The sequence below is a fragment of the Hemicordylus capensis genome, chromosome 4 (assembly GCF_027244095.1).
Source record: "Hemicordylus capensis ecotype Gifberg chromosome 4, rHemCap1.1.pri, whole genome shotgun sequence".
Taxonomy (NCBI): Eukaryota; Metazoa; Chordata; class Lepidosauria; order Squamata; family Cordylidae; genus Hemicordylus; species Hemicordylus capensis.
Genome location: NC_069660.1, coordinates 250,759,419 through 250,786,741, shown reverse-complemented (window position 1 = coordinate 250,786,741; position 27,323 = coordinate 250,759,419). Strand labels below are relative to the sequence as shown.

General features: G+C 44.7%; 1 pseudogene; it reads left to right on the top strand.

Moving 5' to 3' along the window:
- Nucleotides 1–26,865, top strand: LOC128323219 (39S ribosomal protein L4, mitochondrial-like; annotated as a pseudogene).
- The last annotated feature ends 458 nt before the right edge of the window (nt 26,866–27,323 follow it).

Below are 27,323 nucleotides of genomic sequence, written 5' to 3'. Positions count from 1 at the left end.
ATGCGGACTCTCCCTCTGCATGTGGAATGGGCTTGCAAATGTAGAGATATCTCTTTTACAGAATACCTGTCTAATTTTGATATTCTTTTCCTGCAGGAGACTTGGGCCATGGATAAGATTGAGGTGGATGGTTTCTATGCACAATATGTCAATGCCCTGCCCAGTGAAAAGGGGGGTAGACCCAAAGGAGGATTGCCCATGTGAAGCTTACCCCCATTCATGCCCAGTGGGTGACTACAGTTTTACTGCAATTTAATCACATTCAATTGGTTCTGATTAATATATACTTAACCCCTCTATCTAAGCATTCCCAGGTAGGGCAGCAATGACAAAGCCCAGGTAAATATCTAGAGGAATACAATGAAGCCAACCACCTAGCTTACATTCTAGTGGGAGGTGACTTCAATGCAAGGATGGGGCAGGATGACACAGCTTTATATACCTACTACCATGCTGTCCAACCAGGAGATATAGGAGATTCCCTTCTTGCCCCCACCCCAAGCTGGCCAAGGATCGGAAATACCATTTTGCAGGCCTGTGTTTGGCCCAGTTGGCCAATTGATTTGGTTCATGTATTCTAAATGGAACAGTGAGTGGAGACCCCCCCAGCAGAATTTACTTACTGGTCGGGGAACAGGATGTAGACCATGGATTACTGGCTTGCATCCCATAAGCTAGTGTTGTTCAAATGGAGGTTGACTCTCGCCCTGAGAGTGACCATCTCCCTTTGATTCTAAGGACGAATCTGCCAGCTGGGACATCTCATTCTAAGGATAAATTCAATTTCACTTTGGAAGTGGTGGCTGGGGAAGTATGGATTAAATGGGATGAGAGATGGGCTCAAGTTATGGACATTTTGTTAAATTCAGATTACATGATGGGACTTTGTGATAAGTTAATAAGGGGAGAGATTGGGCTTGTATATGATCATTATGGGACACTCATCCATATGATACAAGATCATCTTGTGGGTGAAAGAACTAATTATAACTGTCGGCCAATGGGTAGGGCTAGAGGTTGGTACGACCAAGAGTATGTAACTGCCAAGAAGGAACTAGTGGCAAACCATAAATTGTACTGACAAGACCCTCAACATGCATCTCCTTCAACTCTACTAGTCCTGAAAAGACACTATAAATCCTTGATCAAAGCTAAGAAAAGAGAGGCTCAAAGGCTGGCCTGGTAGTGGCTGATTCCTTCAGAGAGAGAAGAACTTCCCTCTCTTCTGGCATATTACAGCTGGCTGCTCAGAACAGTATTCCTCCCATTTGACTAGTCAGGTCCCTATGGAGACATGGGAATTACATTTTAAAGCTCTCTATTCAGCTCTGGAGGAGGAACTAGCCCCAGTAGATTTAAAAAATGACCGCTCCCTGAATGGCCACCTGTTACAGTTGCTGAAGTTAAGAAGCTTATTGATTCCTTAAACTGGCAAGGCCTCGGGCTATTACTGTATCTCTTCTGAAAGTTTAATGCTAATTGGTGGGCCCCTGTACTGGCAGCCCTCCTTACATGCATAGATCGAACTGAGCTCATACCTGAAGACTGGGGCATAGCCATAATAGTACCCATATTTTAAAAGACCTACATCAGGCAGCAGCAATATAAGAAGATGCTGAAAGTCATCATCTCATACTGTGCAGGAGATGGCAATGGTAAATTCTTCCTCTATTCTACCAAAGACAACCACAGGGCTCTGTGGTTGCCAGGAGTCAAGACCGACTCGACGGCACTTTACTGGCAGTTCAAGACAGCTTAAGTTAGACACAATTCCACCTGCAATTCTCAAAATTTAAAGAGCGTTGTAGGTGGAATTGTACATAACAAGTTGTTTGAGCTGCTGCAATTGGGACAAAAGCATGTCCGTAATATGTGAAAATGTCTGGAAAACAGAGATACATTTCTGACTTATTGTGCTCCTATTTGAATTGGCAAAATGCTCCACATTTCCTTCCACCTCCTCATCCCCCAAACACATTGCTTTTTGAAAAAGGAAGAGCAGATTTATCCTGACTATTATTGTTCCTGTTTAGAGGATAGATTGTTAACTGAAATGGATGTCTTCATGGGAGGGCCACTGACTTTTGAGTGTTTGTGTGGGTGCATGTGTGTTGTGGGAATGGGGGAGATTTTGTATGAAAAATAATCCAGAACTGGAGTTTTTACACCCAGGAGACTTTGGAAGCTATTTTTATCAAACTCGTTTTTGACTCCTGCAGGGTTCTGTTGAGCTTAATGAGACCAATAGGTTTGGCAAGCTCTCTCCTGGCTCATGTTGTTAATGGGGAAAATAGCTGTTACTGGAGCTCATCCATCCTTGCTTCCTCTCTCAAAGTTAACAGCTCCACCAGATGTGCTAAAAGAACAGCTCTGCCAGCCCATCTGATAAGCTTTTTAAAATGCTGAATTATTCCTGTTTGTCTTTAAAAAATGACTTATTGATTTTCAAGAGGGTTACCTTCAAGCCCAGTGGATCTCACAGTGTTAAGAAGTGATTTGCTCATCCTCCACAAATCCCAGTTCACGTCACACTCTTTATTAAACTTAGTACAGCGGGGGGAGGGGAATTCAGCAAAGGCTCACCAGCTTTCCTTTTTATATTAAACCTATGTTTCTAAATTCCCCAGATGCATTGGCTATCCTTCAATAGCAAAAAAAAACCAATGGGAAAGAAAATCAACAGCGGTGTTTTTCTTGTGGTTGGGTTCTCTTTCAAAGCTTTTTACTGATACAACGGGGGGAATTGAATCAAAACAGGATTCTAAAAATGCTTAAATGGCATGCAGCTCAATCCTTTGTATGTCTTCTTGTAAATAAAAGCATTTAGTTGAGTGGGGTTTACTTCCAAGCAAGTGTGCATAAAACTGTAGTCTAATGAGCACACTACCTTTTGAAAGATAACATCAGGCCTCAGCCTGGCTTTGAACCAGCCTACAGCTAAGGGTTGTCCCTGTTGTGCAGAAGGCCGATAAGGATCAAAGGGGCCAGAGGCAGCAAGTGTGGTCAAGACAGACTTGGGGCAAGTATTGGATCAGATAGGATCAGAAGGCCCAGGGGGTGAAAGCAGTATCAGGGCCAAGCCGGAGTCGAAAATTGAAGGAGGCAAGGCAAGACAAGACAACTTGTATTGATACTCAAGTTAGGGATGTGTGAACCTGCTCGAGGTCGAGCCAACCCCCACTCCCCCAGGCCACCGCAAAGCTGGTTCAGGGGTTCTAAGGGTTGTTGTTTTTTAAAAGAAAATATAGAACTCACCACCAAGTCCGGTGGTGCTGCCACAGCCATGCCAGGTTCCTCTGGGTTCCTCTGCCATCTTTCTGTCCCCCGCCAGCCTTCCCCTGCTCTTCAAAGGGCCGTTTTGGTCCATTTGGGCCATTCTGGAGGCTGCCGTGCATGTGCCCTGGCCACCAGGCCACATGAATGGCCAGGGTGCAAGTGTGGGGGCCTCCAAAATGGCCACCATGACTGGAGGAAAGGCCAAAATGGCCCGAGAATGAGCCAAAATCACCCTTCGAAGAGCGGGAGAGGGCTGGTGGGGATAGGGGGAGAAGGCAGGGGTTCTTCCATAGCAGCACCCCCTGGATACAGCAGTGAGTTCTAGAAAACATTTATTTTTAATCTTAGAACCCCCGAACCAGCTCAATGTTGAGCCAAGCCAGGGGTCTGTTTGAGGGCACAAAACTGAACATGCCTGATTCAGTTTGAATCCAGATTGGATTGAACTGAACTGGGCAAACCGGTTTTGTGCACAACCCTACTCCAGGTGATTGATGTTGCTCAGACTGAGGCACCTGAGCCTGAACCAACCGATATATAGAGCCAGCCAGCCCCCAGGTTATCTGAGCAGAAAAGGTGCAGTACAGGCTCCAGCCATTATGGTGGTTTAGGGGAATAAAATGCCTGAGCCCTACTATCAGGGTTGCTAGTTCAAGGCCTGTATTAACTTGCAAGGTAATAAAATCTAGATTTTACAAGAGTGGAAATGGTACTAAGTTGTTTGATCTCCACAGAAATCATGTAGTCTCATTTGAAAAGAATACCCATATTGACTATAACATCAGTAGATTAGAGAATATTGGGATATGTACAACATTCCTAAAACCTGCATCAAACATGATTGGAGAGGAGAGCTGGTCTTGTGGTAGCAAGCAGGACTTGTCCCCTGAGCTAAGCAGGGTCCACCCTGGTTGCATATGAGTGGGAGACTAGAAGTTTGAGCACTGTAAGATATTCCCCTCAGGGGATGGAGCTACTCTGGGAAGAGCAGAAAGTTCCAAGTTTCCTCCCTGGCTTCCCAAGATAGGGCTGAGAGAAAGACCTGCCTGCAACCCTGGAGAAGCTGCTGCCAGTCTGTGAAGACAATACTGAGCTAGATAGACCAATGGTCTGACTCAGTATATGGCAGCTTCCTATATTCCTATGTTCCTATGATTTGCTCAGTAAATTACTTTTATTACTTTGGCCACAATCCTTTTGGAAGGGAGGTATAAAATTTTCAATAATAAATAAATAATAAATAATAAAATAAAATAAACATACTTACTTGGAGGTGCATATAAGGAGGTATATCAATGGGGCTGCCTTGGGTTAAACATGTATAGAACCAGGTTGCTTCATTGGCCGCCTTCACATATAACACCAATTCCAGGCTTGGACCGGCATTGTGACACATGATTCCTCACCCGGAATCATAGGTGAGGGAAGCCCCTATTTTCAGCTATCCCTGGCAAGCCAGTTCACTGTAATTGGCAAATATAAATATGCATACGTGCCAAGGGGCGACCATACTGCCATGGTGAGCACTTTCACTCCTGCAACCTGCCAGTCACAATGACCTGGAAAGGTGTTGGTGTGATACGCTTCCCCGGGGCTTGTGTGGCTCTAGGAATGGGGCTGGGTGACAGTCCTCTGGCTTGCATGTGTGTCTCCACTCCATGCTGTGTCTCCATCTTCACTCCCATGAGAGAGTGGTTTGATCTGGAGCATTACCCATCCAGAGGCGTAACTAGGGAAAATGGTGCCTAGGGCAAGCACTGAAATTGCCCCCCCCCTGCCGCCCCCGGAATGTATATCTATGTGTTTTACACTCTATGTTTTGCATAGCTTTCTTTAAAATAAAGGATTTTTTTAAAAAAACATAGGAGGCTCTGCCAGGGCTTTTGGGCTCTCTGGGATGGATGGATCTATGGGATTACAGATAGGGATACCAAGACCAGCTCCTGGGAAAGCTCTGTCCCTTTAAGAGTTGCACAGAGAAAATTTCTCGGCGCTTCATCTGCCAACCCCCATTTCATTGGCGAGCTTTCGGGTTGCGTTTTTCAGGGTAAGATTATTGGGATTAGTCAGCCCCCCCAGCATTCAGGAGAGATGAGAACCAACACATTCCTCCCTGCATCGTGCTGTCTACTCCAGTCCTGCCCGGTAACCGGCGGCTACCTAAGGGGCCGGCAGTTCCCAACTTCCTTCGCTTGAGGAAGACGGATCCGCTCTTTTCTCTTGTTTTCTGGAGTCAGGGACAGCCCAAGATATTGGGGGGCGCCTGAGATGAGAAGCCAAATGCCGCTTTGCCCCAATTTCCCCACCGGCCCAACCCCTGCTGTTAAGGCAGACTTCCAACACTGGGCGGGGCAGCGGATATTCAGGCCATGCTTGCAGGCGAGATGACCCCAGCAGCGGCCACTGCTAGCAAAGCGGAGGGATTTGGAGAGCAACAAAACAACTTTGTTTCAGCCCCGGGGGGAGGAGGAGGAGGAGGAACCCCAATATGTCTCTCCTGGGGGGGAGGGGCCGGGGCCAGGCTGTCTGGTTAATTACTGCTCCAGCTTAGCTACCCTTGGTTTAGGGGTGTGGGGTGTGAAGAAGCCTGCTGTGCTGCCCAGCCAGGTGCGGCGCGACAGACAAGCCAAGCACAATGCCAAGCCCGCCCGACCAAGTTCACATCTCACACACACACCTTGTCCTCCTTGCTGCTTTTGCTTTATGTTGTTATGCGTTAAATGATAATCCCCTTCCTGCTTCCTCCGCTCCTTGTCCTCCTCCTTGTGCTCAGTCAGGCAGCAGCAGAAACACTCCGAGTCCGACTCCCTGCCTCATCGCCAACGCATGCAAAGTCCACGTGCTGCAGGCAGCGAGCTGGGAGGAGGACACCACCACGCATGCACGACTGGTGGCGGGGCGGGGCGTGAGCGGAGTACTTGCTGTCCTTCTTCCTGTGTGACTGTGATGAAGATTGAGAGTCGACGACGAAGAGGTCCGTCCTCCACTCCGTCGACGCGACACTGAACTAAGCAGCAAGCAGGCAGGCACAGGCACTGCAGTGCAAACTAACTTTAGGTGCCCATGCGCTGGAACCGAGCAATGTGGGGGCGGCGCCGGGACCGGGGGAGGGGGCGCCACCACGCGGACTGTACGGAGCAACTGCTGCTGCACTAAAAAAAAAAGAAAAGAAATCGGGAAAGGCAGGGGATCGGCGGGGGCACTTTTTGGCGCCCCCTACCGAAGTGGCGCCCAGGGCACATGCCCTGCCTGCCCCCCCTATCATTACGCCCCTGTACCCATCATAATCACACAGGAAGAATCTCTCCTGTGACTGGATTGAATAAAGCTCCAGATGAATACTTCTTCTCATGAGTAATGCCACGGAGTGCATGCTAGCACCCAAGGGGAAGGGTCTGGGCCCCGCTTCCTCTGTTAATTTGTACAAAGAATAGAGTAGAGTCACTCAAGAATTCCAAGGGCTGCCTTTCAACCCAGACTCTGGGTATCATTCCCCTGACATGTGTCTTCTTTATCAGGAAACAACTGGGTTGCCTGTTTCACAGTGTCACTGGGACTCAACGTGCTTGTGCTAGTACTTTGATATCATTTGATTTATGGAGATCTCTCCACAAAGCAAAACTCACTATATAATTGAAGGTTCAGTTTATGGTTTGGGGAGTGAAATGGTTTGGGTTGCTTTTGTGATGAAATGGTGGTTTCACTCATTTGGACAACCATGAAAGTGAACTTCTGCCTCGCTCACCTCCGGTTTGGTATTATGTCCAAAGGTGGCCATTCTCTTTCCCAGTTTCCCACATGCATCCTCTAAGGCAGTGAAGGATAGGCATTGTGGGCCAAAATTGCACATTGAATTAAGGAAATCCTGAGTGGCTAGGTCTTTCCACTCATCAAAGCCTCTGACATCACCAAAGCCTTGTTGCACCACAGTCTTGCTCACACAAGGCAAGCCCTATTGCTCCCTGGAGACATCCCCCTGCTAACTGGGCAAAGAGGCACCTTTTACCATGGTGATTCTCTTTATTTAGCAGGGGGAGAGTAACTGGCCCTATCCACCCCCAGCACAGTACTTCCAGTGACTGTTGCTGGTGTGTGTCTTATGTTTCTTTTTAGAATATGAGCCCTTTGGGGACAGGGAGCCATTTTATTTGTTTGTTATCTCTCTTTGTCAACCGCCCTGAGCCATTTTTGGAAGGGCGGTATAGAAATCGAAATCATCATCAATCATCATCATCATCATCATCATCATCATCAAGCTATTGTAGGCCTAGCCCCAGGTGCTCAATGGCCTCTAATGCAATAAGGAAGCTGCAGTGAAATTTGCTGCAGTGAAAGTATGTGTCACGCCCTCGGTCTCAGATAGCAAGGAGGAAGGGGAAGCTGACAGCCTTTCAGCCGATGCAGGGGTGCCTGAGGGGCAGACCCCAGCTGTCAGTTCCCAAGAGACAGCTGAGGAGGGTCCGGCTGGTGTTTCAGAGCAGGCACAGCAGTCTGGGGCAGCAGAGACAGCGACGGACAGACTAGAGGATGAGCTGTGCGGGCAACCCCCACTGACTCCACAGCAACGGCGTGTCACAAGGCGAAGAACACAGCTGGAAACTATCAGGAGGAGTAAACACCTCTTGCAGAGGGCTGATAAGCCTTGAATCCCTGCCAGCTGAGAGCTATCAGCTTGGACTATAAAGCACGTCAACAGCTTCTGTTAGCTGCTGGAAGACAACATTTGTCAACCCTCGTGTCGACAGCTTTCAGGCTGAGCCTGATATAGAGAACTATTCCAAGCCATGTTTCGTTTCTGCAGCCCAGTTTGTATTGTGGACTATCTTCCTGGATATCCTTTCTGAGTGGCCAGATTGCTGACAGTATGCAAGGGAAGGCCTATTGTGGCCTGGGGGTGTCATTAGGCACTGTACAGTATGCAATTGTCACCAGAACTGAGAAACACCATTGCCTGAAGATTGAACCAAAAAAATAAGCAAAAAGGAGGATTATTATAGAAAGGATATGCTATGCTATTGAAATGCATTGGAACAGAAACAAAAAAATTTAAGGTCAGTAATGTGGACCAGATATCAGAACATTAAACTGGTACAATAATCAGTAACCAGTAACATTGGGCAAAGAGGGACAACTTAAAGAGGTGGATCTCTTCTCCTTAGAAGGGGGAGAACAACTGTCCATATTCAGCCTATCAGAGCCTTCCTCCCAGTGACTGCCGGGGGTCTCTTCTCTCTCTGTATACACACACACTCTTATGCTTTTTTCTTTTTAGGTAATGAGCCATTTGGGAACAGAAAACCATTTTCTCAAACTTTTTCCTGTGTAAGCTGCTTTGATACCTTTTTGTTGAAAACTGGCACATAAATATTTGATGATGAGGAGGATAACAAGTGGGATCCATGACAAAAATATCGTGTCAGATCTGAAATCTCATGTGATTCTTCCAAAGCAAAACTATTTCTTTAACAATGATAGTGTCCTGATTGGTAGCAGGGTGGTCATCTTCCTTCTTTTCCAAAGCCCTTGTTTGTGGATGCAGCAAACTTTAGGATTGCAGTTACTGAGATGGTCAATGTCACAAATCTTAAATCTGGAAAATTTAAACTGAAAGTAGACCCAAGCCTCAGCAAAACCCTCATTGATCGATCAGTATTATTTCAAGGCAGAAAATGGAGAGAGAGAGAGAGAGAGAGAGAGAGAGAGAGAGAGAGAGAGAGAGAGAGAGAGAGAGAAACAAATATAGCAAAATTCTATTCTGTCCATTTTCAGTGGCCTACCTTGTGTCATTTCATGTTAAATTGTGCTTTATATGATATGACTTGACATGGCTTAACACAATCCAGGAGAATGTGACATTAAATGATGTGACATGGTGGAAATTTGCAAACGATAACCAGAAGATCCACTTTGCCTGGAGGGCCTGGGTAATCTCATTTTATTTCTTCTAAACCATTTACTACATCTTTAATTCTCAGAGCCAATGGTGCATCTTCTGAACAGCAGTTGTCATGTTGTGCCTTGACCTTCATGCAACCGTCACAAAGACAACAGGTCACCCTCATCCATTTCTGTGCAATAATCAAATCTCCTTCCCTTTAATGAAAATAATGCTAGTTTAGAGAAAAGGAAAGGTTTATGTTTGAATAACTACTTGATTTTGAATTTAATGGACAAGGACAAAAAACAAAAACATGGCATGCTTACTGAGATGGCATCATGATCACTGAGATAATAGTTGCATTTTACTGGGGATAAAAGCTACATATTTCTCCCTTATCTAGTACAGGCTTGTAGAGTTACAAAAATAATTCTGTTAATGAAATCAGAACAACTTTATAACAAATGTGTGGGCATGAGATACATTTCACACTGAAGAGAGCTATTATATACAAAATACCCCAAATTCTGAAATAAAAAAAGACTTAATGCCAAAGTAGTCCTTGCAGTCTAGAGATATTTCACATGTGCAGGCAGCCCCATTTATTTTACAGAGAGATCAGGTCTATGTGTGCTAACAGAGGAAGGTGAATATTTATTTTCTTTTTTTATTGGAATGAATGGGACTACGTATTCAAAACATTTATATACCATCTTCCCCATGTTCAAGATGGTTTATGTCAAAAATGCAAGTGTGAGTTGGAGGCCACTGGCATTCAGCCTTGCTCAGGGCCCGGGAGTGGGCTCTGTCCGGCCTACTCAGTTCACTGTATAACGAAGGGAAATGGTAATAACATCCATTCTCCCCCACACCAGGAGTTGAGTGGATAGGCAGGTTGTGGAAAATGGGGAAATACGGTTGTTAGTGAAACTGTTCCAGGGTGATTGAGGAATACCCCAAAATCTACCTTTGGGCTTGTTTGGGGAAATTAGCTCAGAAAGGAACAGTTTCACATAAGTTTTAATTTGTGCAAAGTTGTGGACTCAGGAAATGACTGGACTGAGACAAGACTTAAGTTTCAAAAATAAAAGAGGATATTTTTTTGTAGGGAGGGGAGCAGAGGATATAAATGGGTGGTTAAAGCAATATTACTAGCAAAACATGTTTAACTGCAATGAGGCATTTTAGCTTAGAGTCCTAATTGTGTAAGTTCCAGGGCAGGCAAGAGAAAGAGGCTTTTTAGAGAAGGAAGGTGTTAGATTTAAGAAAGGGGAATGGAGACAGAGCTGGGGCCCAGTGAGGGGCGAACACTCGTATCACCTGGTCCGGACAAAGGGCTCCGTGAGCAACTGATGAACCTTGTTCCTCAGGGACAGCTTGGGCCAAAGCAGGTGCAAGAAAGTTGGCAGCATTAGTCAATAAAGGTGAATCGAGGAGGGTGCTTCCTCCATGGAACCAGCTTCCTATGTTAGTGAGGAAGACTGGGCAGATCAGGCTGGGCAAGAAAGCCGATCTGGAGAGTGGCATGAAGTACTGAACACAGCCTTGTGTGATCATGTAATTGGGACTTCTTATACACAAATACATATCCTCAGGGCACATTCCAAGTGGTCTTTTTTGTCGGACAGGTTTATTGGACGGAACCAGCAGGGATTCCATTGTTGTTGATCTTGCTTCCTGAGTGTAACAATTTGGGAATTGTGGAGGTATGCCAAGGCTTTTGTCACAAAAACAGAGCATACAGTTGTCCCTCGCCGGTCACCAAGGTTCAGTTCCTGGAAACCGTCGTGGTTGGTGAATTCGCAGTTGACAAGGCACTGAAATGAATGGGAAACAGGGGGTTAGGGGAATCATGAGTGCTGAAGTGCCTAGAATCCACAAAAAAGGTTTAAAAAAATCCCCCATGACTCCTGGAAAATGCCCCCTGACCCCTGGGACAGATCTCCTGAGCCCCGGAAATGACCCCTGAACCTCAAAAATCTGAACCCCCCCAAATCAAATACTCAAATCCGTGATTGGCAAACCTGTGGTTGGGGAGGGACAACTGTATAGACGTGAGAAGTCCAATAATCTAATCAGTACTTTTAATGGGTGCATCTCTTAGGTTCGTATCACTTACTCAACATCTTTTGTGAGATTTACCTCTGCAAGCCTTATTTGTATTCTTTCCTGTGAAACTAATTGTCACATTGGCTGGCTGCTATCCTTTTTGCAAAAGGCGGGGAAGACAAGGCAGTTCATTCTGAGGGCAGAGTGACCTTGACAGAGAGTTAAACTGCTTTTCGTTAACTTCTGGGGTCTACTTAGGATAACCCAGCTTTAGGGAGGGCGTGCATCTGCTCCTCTTTACAATTTGCTCATTAGGAGCAAAATCTAAGGGCGACTAGCCCATTGTCATTAAGCAACCTGTCCCCATGTGATATAAGCGGAGAGCTAACGATGCTGTGAGGCTTCTGAGCATGTCAAGTGTGAGAACTCTAAGCCTGGAGACTCAAACACAAATGAGGGGGCTCCTGGGAGCTAACAGAAAAGCATTGCTAGTAACAGGTGATGGAAGAAGAAGACTCTAATGTGCATTAACTGTTCACACAGACAAAGGTGTTAAAAGCCAATAACAGGAGGGAGGGATGGCAGCTAATGTTGATTCATTATGGGGCCATGACCAGATAGCAAAAGAGAAACATCGTATAGCATTCCTTCTCACTATGGATTCTTTAGTGTGCCTATAAGGGGTACCTACAGAAACAAAGGCTTTTACAAATCACTAGCAGCAGAAATTCAAACATGTACAGGTGAAACTCGGAAAATTAGAATATTGAGCAAAAGTCCATTAATTTCAGTAAAGCAAATTAAAAGGTGAAACTGATATAGGAGACAGACGCATTACATGCAAAGCGAGATAAGTCAAGCCTTAATTTGTTATAATTGTGATGATCATGGCATACAGCTCATGAAAACCCCAAATCCACAATCTCAGAAAATTAGAATATTACATGGAACCAAGAAGACAAGGATTGAAGAATAGAACAATATCGGACCTCTGAAAAGTATAAGCATGCATATGTATTCAGTACTTGGTTTGGGCCCCTTTTGCAGCAATTACTGCCTCAATGCGGCGTGGCATGGATGCTATCAGCCTGTGGCACTGATGAGGTATTATGGAAGACCAGGATGCTTCATTAGCGGTCTTCAGCAATTCTGCATTGTTTGGTCTCATGTCTCTCATCCTTCTCTTGGCAATGCCCCATAGATTCTCTATGGGGTCAGGTCAGGCAAGTTTGCTGGCCAATCAAGCACAGTACACTCTATACTTTTCAGAGGTCCGATATTGTTCTATTCTTCAATCCTTGTCTTCTTGGTTCCATGTAATATTCTAATTTTCTGGGATTGTGGATTTGGGGTTTTCATGAGCTGTACACCATGATCATCACAATTATAACAAATCAAGGCTTGACTTATCTCGCTTTGCATGTAATGCGTCTGTCTCATATATCAGTTTCACCTTTTAATTTGCATTACTGAAATTCATGGACTTTTGCACGATATTCTAATTTTCCGAGTTTCACCTGTACCTGTGGAGTTAAAGGCTTTTACAAAGCCGTAGTAGCAGGGTGGCAATGCAACACAAGGAATAATAATAATAATAATAATAATAATAATAATAATAATAATAATAATAAATTTTCCTGCAGAACCAGTACCAAAGAACTTCAACAGTACCAGTACCAAAAGAACCAGTACCAGTACCAACAGTGTACCAAAAGAACTTGAACATCATCTTGACACCTTGGGCATCGATAACATTACAACACATCAACTACAGAAGGCCACACTACTTGGGACAGCACAAATACTACAATGCTATCTTTAATTTTTCTTTAGTTATCCTAGACCCTTGGAAAATGCCCGATAATTAAAATACCAAATACAGTCTGGTAGACTGTGTGTAAATAGCATAATAAATAAATGAATGAATAAACTGTGCTTGAATTGCTGTCTTAACATCTTTCAGTTTCCACTGTTTCCACTCTTTCTGTCTACAAGTTGTCTTCTGAAGAGCTGGCAGAGATAGTAGGTGGGAATTGGAAGGGAGAGTTGGTGGGATATGACTGCACGTAGGAGTAATTGTGAGAATCCACTGAATTGCCTGCACTTTAGCCCTCCATCTAGATAGGCTCAGAGTCAAGAAAAACTCCAAGATTCTGAACCTGCTCTGATAGAGTGAGTACCAGCCACAACAATTCCCCCACCAAAAATGATCTCCATTTTGTCTGGATTTAAATTCCATTTCTTTAACCTCATGTACTTGTCCACACTTTCTAGTTTAGGGCTGGGTGCCATCCGCAATCTCCAGTCTCCCCTGGTTGGGCATGGTAATCAAGAGGGTGGTGGCCAACCAGCTCCAAGCGGTTTTGGGGAAAACGGATTATCTAGACCAGGCTTCCCCAAACTGCGGCCCTCCAGATGTTGCTGAACTACAACTCCCAGCATCCCGAGCCACAATTTATTGTGGCTGGGTATGCTGGGGGTTGTAGTTCAGCAACATCTGGAGGGCCACAGTTTGGGAACGCCTGATCTAGACCCATTTCAAACTGGCTTTAGTACGGGCTATGGGGTTGAGACAGCTTTGGTCAGCCTGATGGATGACCATTACTGGGGAATCGAAAGAGGGAGTGTGACTCTGCTGGTTCTCTTGGATGTCTAGGTGGTGTTTGATACCATCGAACATGCTATCCTTTTGGGTTGCCTGGGGGAGTTGGGAATAGGAGGCACTGCTTTGCAGTGGTTCCGTTCCTATCTCTTGGGTAGATCCCAGATGGTGGAGCTTGGTGACAGTTGCTCCTCAAAGCAGGAGCTGCTATATGGAGTCCCCCAGGGCTCCATTCTGTCACCAATGCTTTTCAATATCCACATGAAACCGCTGGGTGAAGTCACCAGGAGATTTGGTGCTGGGTGTTATCAGTATGCTGATGACACGCAAATCTACTTCTCCCTTTCTTCAGGAAATGGCACTCATTATCTAAATGCCTGCCTACAGGCAGTAATGAGCTGGATGAGGGATAACAAATTGAAGCTGAATCCAAGAAAGACAGAGATGCTCATTGCTGGGGCTCAGAATCTGAGGGGTGAGTTAGATCTTCCTGTGCTGGATGGGGTTACACTCCCCCAGAGGGAGCAGGTACATGGCTTGGGAGTACTCCTGGACCCAGGCCTCACCCTGGTATCTCAGGTAGAGGCCATGGCCAGGAGTGCTTTCTATCAGTTTCAACTGATTCAACAGCTACAGCCATTGCTTGAAGAAGATGACCTCTAAACAGTGGTGCACCATCTGGTAACCTCCTGGCTCGACTATTGCAATGCGCTCTATGTGGGGCTGCCTTTGTATGTAGTTCGGAAACTTCAGTTAGTTCAGAATGTGGCAGCCAGATTGGTCTCTAGGGCAACCCGGAGAGACCATATTACGCCTGTGTTGAAACAATTGCCCTGGCTGCTGACTGTTTCCAGGCAAAATACAAAGTGTTGGTTATTACCTTTAAAGCCCTGAATGGCTTTGGCCTGAGTTACCTCAGAGAGTGCCTTCTTCTGCGTGATCCCCACCGCACGTTAAGGTCATCTGAGGAGGTTCGTCTCCAGTTACCACCAGCTCGTCTGGTGGCGACTCAGAGGCGGGCCTTCTCTATAGCTGCTCCAGGGCTGTGGAATGCACTCCCTGTGTGAATCCCTAATTTGAATTCTCTATTAGCCTTCAGGAGAGCCCAAACGTATTTGTTTGGCCTGGCTTTCCAGGGTTTTTAAAATCAGTTTTAATATTTTAACCCAGTTTCAGGGTTTTTAATTATTGTGATTGTTTAATTGTTGTTTTAAAATGTTTTAAAATTGTTAATTGTTGTTATATTGTTTTTAATTTTTGTTTTAGCTCTTTACTGTTTTAATGGCTTGTTTTAATTGTAAACTGTCCTGAGCCATTTTGGGTGGTATAAAAATCGAATAAATAATAATAAAATAATAATAATCAGCAAGTTGTATACACATCACAGCTTCTAATCTATACACATATTATGATCAGTTTTAAATGAACTATTTAATGATGGCCACAGCAGTCATATGTATATTTTACTGAGTTCATGAACAGCTTGGTTCTTAGCCTGATTCACAACCATTTTCAGATGTAGAATGTAAATTTAGTTCCTGAGTTGAATGAAAACCGGGGTCATGCTACAGGCTATTTACGATTACAATGGAAATTGCATTTTCGGAGACTTCTTTTCAAATTTACAGCTTAGATAATTTTGCCAATTTCTTTTCTCTAGTCTACCTACTTCCCATGGTTTTAGTGGGGTTTGGATCAAGTCCTCCCATATAATCCCAAATAACTCACAAGCTCTAATTTATAAATTGCTGGTTTCTTTAAAGGAAATATACAACCAATCTTCCTAAACATAAAAGGGGCTCACTGAGCCATAGAGCCTTCATATATTAAACTCAGATACCATTATCACAGGTTAATTAAATCACATGCTGGTTTTGAGATTTTTCTTTAAAAGATTGAAATGGTTGTGTTCTTTACTCATTCTTTAACTTACTCTATTTCATATATATGTAAAATAGGACAATTTCTATCATGTCTTTTGTCAATCAATTCCTCTACACACACACACACACACACACACACACACACCCCACAATTCAAACAATCCTGTATTTATTATGCGGGAGGGGGGTGGGCTTAACTCATGTAAAAACCATTCTGGCTCTTTCAATATCCATTTAATTTGCTTTAGTATTTTGGAGTGACTTGAAGAGTCAGGACTCCCCCCACCTCCCATCCCCAAATGCATCATTTTTATTTTACTGCTTGAGTTGCAGTAAGTCAGGAAGCACAAAGCAGATGGAGAATGACAAAGAACGAAAATAATATAGGTTTTGTAATGGTTATACAGAAAACTGAAAGTCTGATCTAGGAGAGCAAAGAGGTATATCAAATCACGAGGATAACACAGAGGGGATTATGCTATATGCTGCATCCAGACAGATGACCTGTTAAAATGTTAATTAGTGCTCATGACCCATTTAATTTGTAGCCTGCCTTCCCACCCCCCATAATTTAGCACAAGGGAGCATACATGGGATTCTCAAGTAGTCTCTCATCCAGACACTGATCAAATCCTGACCTGCTGAACTTTAACAAGGTTTTTCCCTTATATGCCTTTGGATCAGGCCCTGGGATATGAGTTGCCTTACTTATGCATTGTGAAAACAAAGAGCAGCCTGTGAAGTAAACTAACAAAAAGATTTGTCCATTCCCTTTCACTTTTTTATGTGTATCAGGAACAAGTGTCCTACACTCCTTTCTATGCAGAGTAAAACTGAATTAGCAGCCTGCTACATATTCTCTCATAACCACCTTAATTGGTGTAGCAGGGAAATGCTTGACTAACAAGCAGAAGGTTGCCAGTTCGAATCCCCACTGGTATGTTTTCCCAGACTATGGGAAACACCTATATCAACTCATACTGCATGGGAGGAGGCAATGGTAAACCTCTCCTGTATTCTACCAAAGAAAACCACAGGGCTCTGTGGGTGCCAGGAGTCAAAATTGACTTGACGGTATACTTTACCTTTTACATATTCTCTTAAGTGTACAGGGACATCCTTTGACGCATTCTCACCAAATCCCCCCAGGCACATTCTCAACATGTGAGCCACTTGAAACTCATCTGAACTGGCTCATCTTTAGCTCTGACCTCTGCAGACTGAATTATTGAATGCCTGGAGCTGTGGAAAGTGGAGGTGTTATCATATTTAAGAGAATGCCTTTGTTATGAGCCCCTCCGCCTGTTGACAATGCTAAACTGAATACCTATAGATGAACTGAGGAAGTCTCCGATCTATTAAAACAAATGCCTACCCAGTCAAGACTTCAACAGCGTGTAATCAGTTGTCCATTGAAACAGAATTTGGCCAGCAGATTCTTGAATGGCAAGACAAATGATGACAAATAACATTGCGCAATGCTCTATATTAACTGCATAGAGAATCTATCAATGTGTGAAGCTGTAATAAAGATATAAAAGCATATAGTATATAGAGTATTGGACTTTGGACAGTGAAGATCAAGGTTCAAATCCTCATACAGCTTTGGGTAAGTTATATACGCCCTGTTCAAGTAATATAAAAAGCAGAGATGCTGTACTCAAGCACAGCATCTCCATGAATGGACTCAGAAATCCTGTCCCCTTCTCAGAAGCTCCCACCTTCCCCTCTGCCCACTGTCGCAGAATTTGTCTGCAGAGAGAAACACTGTATTCATGGACAGATCCTTCCAATGATTAGAATGCCAGGATTCAATCACTGGGAGGATCTGTCCTTGAGTATAGTGTTTGCCTTAGCAGATCAATGCAGTAACCATGGGGGTGGAGCTCCTGAGCATGTCAGCATGAGGGAGGGAGTTCTTGAGGACATTTTTATAAAGCCTGCTTTTTATAAAGCCTGAACAGGGCTTTTCATTCAACTTAATTCAGCTTCCAAGGTTGCTATAAAAATCTCAAGCATAATCCTACATAGGCTATCTGAACTTCTTGAAGAAAAAGTGGGATACCAGTATGCTTGATGGATTTGGAAAGACACCTGTTTCTTTTAAGTTTACAACACATACAGGCTCTACACATGATTGGTGTGTAGAGCCTAATAGAGTTCTGCAGGAAGAGTGGGTCACACTGCACACAATCGGGAGGCAAACCCTGGGCGGCCGAATTGGCCGCCCACACGATTACATACTGGCTCTGTCATGGAACCAGTAGGGACAGCAGAGATCAGGGGCCTCCTGGCCCCTAGAAGTCCCAGAATGCCCTGTGTGAGCATGCAGGACATTCTGGGGAGCCTCCCGATGCCAGGAGGCTTGTTGTAGCCTCCTGGTCGTGAGGCTCCTCACAAGTCGCTGCATCACAGAGCTGTGCCATGGCACGGAGCTGTGCTGCGGCACCTCACAATCGAAAAAACGGGGTTAGCGGAGTGCTCGTTCTGCTAACCTCCGTTTAGGGGAGGGCTACTTTGGTGTGCAAGTCCAGTGGTTCTCATGATGGGGGGAAACTGGGCTGGGCTCCCTTAGCCCAGTTTCCCCCCATCGTGAGAATAGCCCATCTCCCTTACTATCTAATCTCAATAATATATTGTGATGCTAGCATTTGGCTTTCAAAACTTCTTGATACAAAGAAGGGAAATAATGATTGTAAAAAGAGTTGGAGGGAGCAAAAGGGGCATCACAGTGAACCACCACCCCCCTGTTTCCTTGTTTTCTCTTCACTGAAAATGCATGTGTACGCTCCATTAAATCTGGCCTTCCAAGGATAGTGATTCTTTTTGCAGAGCATTAGTATGTTGAAAGTGAATATAGATATATGAATATTAAATATTCTAACAGAAGAGGAAGCACCACTTGGCAACATGTCTATCGAAAGACACTAGGTGGAAATGTTTTGACAGCATTCCTGTTTAAAAAAAAAAAAAAGAGCACGCTTTCAATTAAAATTAATGGGGAGGAGAAGAGAATAAAAATGAAAATGATATTGAAGAGAAAGAGAGACAGGAAGGCAGCAATAATTATTTAAGTATTACATATCTGATCAGTTCCTACTATGCCTTCCAGCACCTCTAGAAGTGCATTCCCCATTACCTGAGCAGACCAAGCAACCTGGGCAAATAGTTTGTTAGGCCTCCTCATTCAGCATCAACACTATCTCTGTGGTGGTAATAGTGGGAATTGTTAACAATAGCCCTCCTCACAAATCTACCCTCCATGTTCACTGGATAAGTGGAGGGGAAGCTGGAGCATGCCAGCTGGCCACATTGCCAGGCCAGCATGTCTACTGGTGCAACTGGGAACAGGGCATGCCAGTTAGCCAGGCCCTATTTATTATTTACTTATTATTTATTTTATTTAACATATTGAAAATACCACCCGAAACTGAAACTCACATCTCTGGGCAGTTCACAATAGAACAGTTTAAAAAACGATGTTAAATTCTATAAGTCTGCTTAAAGGCCTGGATGAACGAATGTGTTCATCCTGTTTAAAAAGGTTGTCAGAGATGGGGAGGCTCTTGCTGCCCCTGGGAGTGCATTCTAAAGCCTCAGGGTGGCAATGCCCATCCCTGAGTAGATACCAGATGAGCCGGTTACAATTGCAGATCAACCTCCCCAGGTGATGTCAATAGGTGGCGAGGCTCATACAAAGGAGTTATCTTAAATATGCTAACACTCCCATTGTCCACAGCTCTAGGGATTCTTGCACTCAATGTTTGTCTGCAGAGTGCAGAGCTAAATATGGGGAGAGTTCCTCCATGAGCCAGTTCAGATGAGTGTCCAGCGGCTCATGTGTTGAGGTCAGCGAGAATGTGCCAGGGGAGATTTGGTAAGAATGCTCCAAGGATGTCCCAGGAAACTGTCAGGACATCATTTAATTGCATAAGATTCAGCCTGACCTCTGAATCACCCCTCTACACATGCTACAAAACCCTGTTAAAATGGATCTGGGTTCATACCAGTTCACCCAGGAAGCTCGCAGGGTGTCCTAGAACAGCAATTCTCTTTCAACCTAATCTACCTCACGGGTTTGTTTTGAGGAGGACAGCATAGGATAACCTCTACGTGCACCAGCCTGACCTCCTGGAAGGAAGGGTGGGGTAAAAATGTGATGGATAAAATAGATTACTTATTAAAGAAACTGGCCCAGCACAGATTTCTGGTAGCATGAAAGGATGTTGCACCCATGAGAGAGAGAGCATCCCCATTACTGTTCTGGCCAGATGGCCTCAGGCATGTGGCAGAGGGGAGCAAATTTTGCCTATACACTCTAGCAATAGGAGTGCCCTGTGCCAGCTGAGTATGTATCCTTGAGGGCTGTGTGACCCTCAGGGACATATTTTTGCGTGACCCTGTGGAACCAGAGCAAATCATAAAAATTTACTTATCCCTACTGTGTGCCTGAGATGGTGCAACCGGAACAGTAATGGGGAAGCTCTCCCTCCCGCTGATGCATCTGCCTTCCGTACTACCAGAAGGCTGCTCAGCCTGAGCAGAGGTTCACCTAGGCAATTTTGAATCCTGGACCTAGAGGCCTTTGGGGAGCTCCCTCCCCCCTCCATCCCTCTCACTCACTCACTGTTACCTGTTGATGTTCACTGGACTGGTCTGGTGGTAGTTCTCTGTTGGTGTGTGTGTGTGCATGGTGGCAAGCAAGGGAGGTGTGTGCTGGCTGGCTTGCTGCAGGTGCTTGCCTGGTACAACTGCTTACTTCTGCCTATCTATCTATCTATCTATTCGATTTCTATACTGCGCTTCCAAAAAAGGCTCAGGATGGTTTACATAGAAAAATAATAAATAAATAAGATGGCTCCCTGTCCCCAAAGGGCTCACAATCTAAAAAGAAACATAAGATAGACCCCAGCAACAGTCACTGGAGGTACTGTGCTGAGAGTGGATAGGGCCAGTAACTCCCCTCAAGCCTGTAGTAACTGCTCAGCCCAGTGGGTGGAGTCTCTCAGCCTCCACTCGCGCTGCCTTGCCTCATGCCGTGTGTCATGTCATGCATGTCACATCACATGCCTCACTGTTACTGTCCAGGTGTGGGCAGGCGGTGCAGGCCCAGCTGCACTTGGCCTTCAGTGCCTCCTTGCTGTGCAACAAGAGATCAGGCGGGTGGGCTGCATCAACGGGTGGGCGGGTTGCATCAGGTGGGCTGCTGCAGGGTACCCAGCAGCGGCGGCAGTGGTGTGGTAGTCCGGTGGTATGGCCAGCACCCAGGTCCCTGACTGAACATTTGCCCCTACCCCCCGTGGTGGAGAACTGGACTTCAGACTGGAAGTCCAGTCCAAAGGGTGCCACTGCCTCTGAGTGGTAAAAGAAGTAGCATCTCACACTATAAAGACACTTTGGCCCTAGAAAGATACAGTATGTATGTTTCTGACAAATGCATGAGTAGTAAAAACAATTCATTTCACTATTCTTAGACATCTTTCAGAGGAATATGCCTGCATTCTAGAAAACACCAAAATATCTTTGGCATTTTAATTTGTGTATTCTACTGAGAACAAAGTGGGTATTGGACCTTTGCAGGAAAGGAAATAAAGACAGATTACTTTTGATCTTTAGGGTACATAATTGCGAGTTCTGGTGGGAGCGCAATGCTAAGATACTTTTTCAACATGTAAGTAATCAGTTCTTTCTTAAAACTGGTATCTGGTGACAGCTGTAATTGCCCTATGCCAAAAGGTTTGCATCCAGTACTTTAGATATAAATAGGATTTTCTATCTCAGAGCTTGGTTTAGAACCAAGATGAAAATCTAGATCCATCTATAAATATACATGGATGTGGCTATTTTGTAACAAGAGATGAAATGGCTTCAGTAAATGGCGTTGCTATTTAGTTGTCACAGTGCTCAGTTTGTCACCTTATTTTCTGCCAGGGCTCTTGTGGCCAAATAAGCTGTATATTAACACACTGAAATTCAACAGAGAGCTTTCCTCTGTCACTGCCAAGCTGGAAAAAAATTCTTTCTACCAGTTAAATTTCAGCCTGCCATTAAAAGGCACAATAAATGATAGCAAACGTGCAAGCTACGTCTAGCTGATTTGAGCTGTACAGTGACACCCTGAAGATGCAGGGCAGCAATTTACATGGGATGTATTACATGCTATTGCAATTACTCTCTGTCACAGATCCATTCCATCTCTGACAGCTGGAGTCACTGGTTGACATCCAGACTAAGTTTTTTGGCATTACTACTCAGGAGTTACTCTAAAGGGCTACTTAATTTCAACTGGAGTAATTTAGTCTGAATTTAAGTCACGATCTATTTCTTTTAACTTATAGTCTGCCTTGTTCCCAAGCTCTTAAGGTTACAACACCGCCAACTATGCAATTCCCTTTGAAAACCGATCAGAAGACATAGACAAAGAGACTCTGCATGCAAACACGCACACAACACAGCTCTTCTCCCCGCATCCACAATGTGCATAGCCAGGAAAATCCACACTAGCTCAGGACCATGGATGGATGGATGGAAATCAGGAATGGAACTGCATCTGAACATATGCAGTAATCCCAAAACCTCCAGTTTAAGAATGGAAATCGCAAGTTAAGTTGCCCATCTGAATTCTGAACTTCTGTGCCATATAAGCTGCAAAAACTTTGTACAGTCTGGTATATGATGATGGCTTTAGAAATGAGGTTCCATGAACCTTTGCCTTTGTCTTTCAGTTAGACTTTGGGCTAGGGAGGGATGCATCCAGGCAGACATTTATCAGGTGCAGCTTCCCTAATCACTTCCTAGAGATACCCTTGATGATTTTCTTCCTGAGGCATCTCTGATCATGGCGAAGTGTGGGTGCATGGAGCCTCATTTCTAAAGCCATCATCATCATATACCTGACTGTATAAAGTCTTTACAGCTTATATGGCATGGAAGTTAAGATGGGCACCTTAACTTGCAATTTCCATTCTTTTTAGAGCATGAGCATTTTAAAAAGAGAAATCTGATTAGACAGTGGCTGCATTTGCATGTAACATGAAAATGGAGGTGAAGGGACCTCCAGTTTCAGAAACTATATGTCCAAACACGGGCAACCACTGTTTCCTAAAAAAACAGACCCATGGTTTCCCGCCCCGAACTGTACTTAGTACCTTCAGTTTGGAGTGAGTTTTGCCTCCTTTAATTCCAGTTCTGCAGTGCCAGCACTACATCTGAATGCAGCACCGCCCCCTTCTGCAACTGGAGTTGAGGGAGGAAAATCCCTCCCTCCCTACTGCTATTGGCTGCCGGGCCTATTGGCTGTCAGAAGCCCCGTTAGCCAGTCCCGCATCCTCACTACAGTCAATGAGACTGCAGAGAGGGAGCTCTCCTTTTCGTCCAAATTCGGACAGGAGAGTGGTGGGGGGGGGGCAGAGAGGGACATGGAACTGAGGGTCCATTCAACCCATGGTTCCATGTTATGTCCAAAGGTGGCCACTATGGGGAGCAGCTCACCCATGCTGGTTAAGTGGAGTCTTCCCATTCTTAGGCAGTATACTTCCAATGCAAGATCTCTGTGTTCAAAGGTAGTCAGAAACAGGAAGTCGCTCATAAGAAATTGCCAGGAATTGCCCCTCCCAATTTTGGCTTCAGAATATTCAGTGGGCAGACTCAGCTATACTCTTAGATAACCTTCCCTAAGTTATTTCCCTAGCTATTAATGGGATTACAAGCAATAATTACTCAAAAATCACTAGATTGATGTTTTTCAAACCATCCAAAGGCACCAAAAGGAAGTATAGACCTGAATTTTGGGAGAATGGTTTAAAAAAACCACATTAAAATATTTAAAATATGCATTATCTGTGGTGAAAAAATGTCACCAATACTTTGGACCCCACTTTTAGGAATTAAAAACCTAAAGTGCTCTATCTCAGCCATTTTGCAATGGATTTGCACCACATTTGGATGAGTGGTGTCTCTTGTCCTCCAGTTCTTGTGTGCACAGTTTCATGTGGAGTGGATGGATACTTTCAGAGGCGTAACTAGGGAAATAGCGCCTAGGGCAAGCACTGAAATTGCACCCCTGTCCAAAACAGGAATGATGGGACTTGTAGTCAACAATATCTGGAAATCCCTGTTAAAAGGAACACTGTACCATCTAGACATGGTTGTTGATCAAAACCTGAAAACATGAGCCATCTCTGTAAAAGACTTAGAACAACAGTCAGGAGTTATGCAAGGATTCCAAGTGTCATTTTCTCTGTCTCATCTCATTCTTTTAAAAAAACATGACATTGTCCTAGAGGATCACCTGCCCAAATAGCCACTAGCAAAATAGGGGAAGAAGAAGGTGGTGGTGGTAGTGGTGGTGGTGAGTCTATAAACCAGTGAATGATTCCTGCCAGCCTTTGTCTTATGATGACTGTTGGCTCATGATGGGGTATATGTGCATTCACCACACCAGTGCTTACTTTGACACCAAGAGGGAGGAGGATACATTAGTTTGCCACACTAGACAGAGGAATTTGCAACAGGAGCAGACAGCCAAGTTCTGCCAGGGCCAAAACCAGCCCCTGCCAGACTAAGAAATCATTGTAATTTGCCCCTTCCTGTCACAAGCAGCGTGCTGTTCTTTTATTATTAACTCTAACTCTCAAATATCCCAGTCATGGATGGAAAATTCAGGGTCAATTTACAAGAGACACATTTTCTACATGGAAGTTTCTTCTGTGCAGGTGTTGTGCAGAAACCCATGTGTAGTGATCACCAGGGGCATAGCAAGGTTGGAATGGGCCAAGATGAGATTTTAAAATGGGCCCCCAGCCCCTCAAAGACCAGGGCCTCCACACACCCCAGGCCCCCAAGGATTTAAGTCTGATATTTCAAAATATGTATGCTGCCTGGAAATACATTTCACTGAATACACACATGCACACTTCACAGTATATAGTGATATACACTGAGTACTACGGTATATATTTGTGCTACTTTTAATGCCTAGAACACACTAGCAACGCTAATTATTAAAATGGCCCCATTGCTGCAGATTAGCAAAGGAGACTTTAAGCCATGCAGAGTGAGCCTATGTTTGTTTTCTCAGAATTCTGAACAAATTCAGTAAAGTTTGATTGCAGGAGGTTTTTCACACGAGGCTTTTAAAGCCCTTTAACACACATCTCCTCTGGAATGGAGGTGCTGCATTCACATGTTGGCCAGATTTACCCTGAAGTCCCTGCAAGTTATTGGAGAGCAGTTCACACACAAGAAAAATAAAATAAAATAAAAGCACAGCACCTGCTTCACAGTTCTCACTCAGACCTTCTGGGTTGCAAAATAACTTGAACATAAGTGCATTTATGAATGAATGAATGAATAAATAAATAAATATTTGTTCCAGAAGTTTTTGTAATTTTCTGACATGAAACAAGCCACTTATAGGCCTTTTTAGATAGTTTTTGTTTTTAAAGCCAGCACATTTTTCAGTCTGTTTTAAATTAAATATGCAGAGACTTCTCAGTCTCGCCCCACCCCCATATCAAAGCCCTATGGCAAGCAGATCCCTATATTGATTGTGTGTGTGGGGGGTGTAACCACAAAAAGGAATTCACAGCCTATCTGGCAAAGGCTGTACTGGATGGTCTGTGCAAAGGGTCTGCTGCAGGGAACTCTGCCAGCCTCCTTCCTTCCTTGCTTGGGGCCTACTTGAGTTCAGGCTTCAGGGAGGCCTACTCGGAGGCCTCTCTGGAAGCCCGGCCCACCCGCCGATCAGCTGAGAGGTGGGGAGAGAAGAGCTCTGCAGTTTGCAGGCTGCTCCGATCTTAGGCCTCGCCGATCCTAGGCCGGAACTGGAGGCAAGTGGCTGAGGGGCCCTGGGGCTGGGCAGGTGGGCAATGGGGTGGGGGTTGCAGGAACTGGCGTGGCGCCCCCACCTCAGTGGCGCCTAGGGTATGTGCCCTGCCTGCCCCCCCAAGTTCCACCTATGGTAGACTATCACTGGCATTCTAGCCGCAGATCTGCTGCTTTTCTGCCCCTGTCCACAGAATACATTTCCCTTCCTCCCTAGCATCTGATGTAGTAGGATACTTCCCACGTGGTGCACCTGTACACCATCAGTAACATTAATTCTTCTCAGCGTGAAAAAGTCCCGTTCTCTTCTGATGTCATCAGCCAGCACCGATGGCTGCTCTCCTGAGGTTGCATGTGGTGTGTTTGGAGTGGAAAGTTGCTGTAGCTGCCACAATGATCCTGTTCAGGATTCCATTATTGAATCGCAGAGTTGCCCCATAGCTTTTGGCCATCTTGTCAAACCAGAGAGGTCTTCCAGGCAGTTCTGGTGTTTCAGCTCAGGTGGATGCAGCTTCACTAACAGAATCCTATCCTTAGCTGGTCTCCAGAGACCCAGTCCTACAGAAATGCAGTATTGCCATCCCCAACCACCTTACACCTGACAAGGCCTGGATGGAGTCCCTGAAGCATTAGGATACCAGACACATGGGCTTGGCAGACCTGCATCCATATGTGTTTGTTGTAGTGCCCGGATCGATATTCTGCACACAGGGGCTATCCTGCAGAAGAACTTCAAAAGAATTAGTTACACCAAGACAAAGTCATGTGCAGATGTGCATGGTGGTGGCAGGAAGCCATGGGCAAAGAAAGACAGTGGACTACTACATGTTTCCCATGAAAATGCAATTCCTGGGCCTCAAGGTGGCACTGACAGTCAAACTGGCACAGTCTACACATCATAGTCTACACATCATAGGCTCTCTGGAGATGCCAGCCTCTGACCTCCAGTATCTGATGGATCTTGCCGACTACAGGCTTTGGAGGGGAGTTGGCATTGATTTTGGATGTTAATGAGATATCTGAGAACATCACGTCAGAAGAAAGTTGACTTAAAAACCATCACAGTAGTGGCAGAAATAGATCTCAATGTGCACAGCATCCTGACGTATGAGACCCTTGTGCTCACACTTGGCGCAATCTCCTTCTTGGAAGAGCAACTGCTGTGGCATGACATGCGATACAGCCCACTCTACCCCTTCTGTCTGTCCTACTGTGACTTGACTTCCCATAGCCTTTGGGTCAGAAATTGACTGAGCAGCTGTTGCTTCTCATTCCATATGCCCTGAGAGGTTTAGTGTTTTTGTAACGTGAACATTAAAACTGGCCAGACTACTGGGGAAAAAGAAATCCCTTTCGGCTTTGGTTATATCAATTTATTAATTGTAAACCGCCCTGAGCCATTTTGGAAGGGTGGTATACAAATCAAATCAAATCAAATCAATCAATCAATAAAATATCAATGATATTAATACTAGTGATGCTCCATTACACATGCTAATGAGTGTATATGTGAATCCTAAGAGACTAATGGCCAAATCCAGTAAGAGCAATCCATGTATGAAAGCAGAAGTAGGTACAGTATATGTGCCAGACTCTCTGATGTTTGTGGTGGTTCTTTCAAATGTTAGGGAATATCCAGAACCAAATATACTCCTTTGTCTTTCATTTCTGCCAATGTAACTAAGACCATGTACGTATACTATAGATGAGCACCACTTTTTTTTTGCCTTTGCCTCTTCTCTCTCCCCTCTCTCTAACTAGGAACACAAGAAGCTGCCTTCTACTGTGTCAGACCATTGGTCCATCTGCT